This window comes from Aplysia californica, unplaced genomic scaffold (assembly GCF_000002075.1).
Source record: "Aplysia californica isolate F4 #8 unplaced genomic scaffold, AplCal3.0 scaffold01455, whole genome shotgun sequence".
Lineage (NCBI taxonomy): Eukaryota > Metazoa > Mollusca > Gastropoda > Aplysiida > Aplysiidae > Aplysia > Aplysia californica.
In genome coordinates, this window is record NW_004798725.1 from 8,824 (window position 1) to 11,575 (window position 2,752).

Sequence of the window (2,752 nt, forward strand, 5' to 3'; positions counted from 1 at the left end):
TAGGGCAGGCTAACTACTAACAAAAATAGTCGCCACGGCCTTCGGTTAGCGTGGGGCTATTGTCCAATATAATAACAGGGCGATTGTGTTTTCTGTGAAGTTTCTGACAAGGCAGCGTACTTTCTGAGAAGTTTTTTGAATTTGACAATAATTCAGGTCTACTTTCTGCCCTGTATTTTTTTTTCTTTTTCAGTAGGCTACAGAGTACTTTCTGCGAAGTATTTTTCAGTGAAAATGCAGTTACTCTCTGTAAATTACTGTAAAGTACTTCAGTGAAGCGTATTTTCTTTTTTTCTAACTGCGTGTAGTCTCTTCTGTTCATTTAAAAATCTATCCTTGTTCTTGAATTTAAGCAAGATAGATTTACGGCCAGATTCATGCTACACGTTGATTAGCTTACATTTTACACCAAGCTCATAGAAATTAAGACGGAGTATAGAAAAGTAGCTGCTTGTTAGGCTTGTTATTGTTATAGATATCTCTTTTCTTGTGATTTGATATGATTTTAATATCAAGCTTATTCGGAATTTTCCTGCCTCTCCACTTTTCTTACTTCTCTCTCTCTCTCTCTCTCTCTCTCTCTCTCTCTCTTTCTCTACGTGTGTTTCTCTCTCTTTCTCTCTCTCTCTCTCTCTCTCTCTCTCTCTCTCTCTCTCTCTCTCCCCCCTCTCTCTCCATCCATCTCCCCCCACCCCCTTTCTCTCTTTTTCTTGCTTTCTCCCACATCTATTTCTCTTTCCCTACTCAGTCTCTGTTTATTTCTCTCCCACCTCCAAATTTGCCCCCTTGTCTCACGGACAAACACTCTCATTTCTAGTGTTTTTTTTACAACTTAAACCTTTACGTCATTTAAGGGCTAACAGTTCAGCGTTACAGTTAAGAGAAACGAGTAAAAGCCTTGAGCTTAAACCCTTGAATAATTAAAAAGAAAATAGGCGTAAATGTTGAAGAAAAGGACTTCACAACAGTACTGAAAAAAAGAGTGGGTGTGGCATTATATTGCATCAAACACGAAAGCAAAAACGAGTTTTCAATACTGCCTCAAAACTAGACAGGTGAATTTATAAAAAAAAAAAAAAAGAAAAGTTTCAAGCCTTCCACTTCAATTCTTTATTTTATCCTGACGTCAAAAGGTAAGCTTTTCTTCCCTTCCACCCGTTACCCCCTCCCCACCCCCCCTCCCTTAATTGTAGGCTAAATGTCGTGGTGTGCAGTGGGAGGGGAGTGTGGAATCAGCCAACTGTATCGTCAGTCAGTAGGCCTAGGGCAGGCTAACTACTAACAAAAATAGTCGCCACGGCCTTCGGTTAGCGTGGGGCTATTGTCCAATATAATAACAGGGCGATTGTGTTTTCTGCGAAGTTTCTGACAAAGGAGCGTACTTTCTGCGAATTTTTTGAATTTGACAATAATTCAGTTCTACTTTCTGTGATGTATTTTTTTTTTCTTTTACAGTAGGCTACAGCACACTTTCTGCGAAGTATTTTTCAATGAAAATGCAGTTACTTTCTGTAAAGTACTACAGTGAAGCGTATTTTCTTTTTTTCCAACTGCCGTAGTCTCTTCTGTTCACTTAAAAATCTATCCTTGTTCTTGGAAAGACAGATTTAGATCTAGATCTACGGCCAGACTTATGCTAATGTTGATTAGCCTACATTTTACGCCAAGCTCATAGAAATAAGAAGGGGTATAAACAGTAGCTTCTTGTTAGGCTTGTAATAGATATCTCTTTTCTCTTGTGATTTGATATGATTTTAATATGAAGCTTATTCGGAATTTTCCTGCCTCTCCACTTTTTCTTACTTCTCTCTCTCTCTGTATGTTTCTCTCTCTCTCTCTGTGTTTCTCTCTTTCTCTCTCTCTCTCTCTCTGTGTTTCTCTCTTTCTCTCTCTCTCTCTCTCTCTCTCCCTCTCTCTCTCCGTCCATCTCCCCCTCCCACCCCCTTTTCTCTTTTTCTTGCTTTCTCAGGACATCTATCTCTTTCCCTAACCCAGTCTCTGTTTATTTCTCTCTCCCACCTCCAAATTTGCCCCCTTGTCTCACGGACAAACACTCTCATTTCTAGTGTTTTTTTTACAACGTGAACCTTTACGTCATTTAGGGGCTAACAGTTCAGCGTTACAGGCAAGAGAAAGGAGTAAAAGCCTTGAGCTTGAACGCTTGAATAATTTACAAGAAAGAGGGCGTAAATGTTGAAGAAAATGACTTCACAACAGTACTGAAAAAAGAGGGGGTGTGGCATTATATTGCATCACAAAAGGAAAAAGGAAAGTTTTAAATACTGCCTCAAAACTAGACAGGTGAATTTATTTTGATTTAAAAATACAAATTTCAAACCTTCAACTTCAAGCCACCCCGTATCTTCAGGCCAAGGTGTACTTATGCAGTTTAAACCCCTTGCTCCAGGCAAAAGTGTAGGCCAGTTCGCAGTTCGCAAGTCGCGTGGATCAGTTTAGCGATCAGTTGTATTACTGTGGAAACGGTGACGATCAGCAAGAGGTCACGCTTGACTTGTCACAGATCACAGCCCGGGGTGAAGGGGGAGGTCCCGTCATTCACGCAGTCACAATGGCGTGATCGCCAGGCCTTACAACTAAACAACACAACAACAAAACAATAATCCCCAGGTGGTCTTTGCTTTTTTTGTGAAGTAAATTCTGCCTTTTGTCTTTCTCTTATTCACTGAACTTTCGTTTTCACTGTCAGTCAGTCAGTCTGTCAGCCTGTCTGTCAGTCTGTCTCTTTCTCGAC

General features: G+C 40.3%; 1 protein-coding gene across 1 annotated transcript in view; it reads left to right on the plus strand.

Moving 5' to 3' along the window:
• LOC101854385 overlaps positions 1-2,752 on the plus strand; it is a 25,467-nt gene that overhangs the window by 1,755 nt on the left and 20,960 nt on the right. The window lies entirely within an intron of this gene.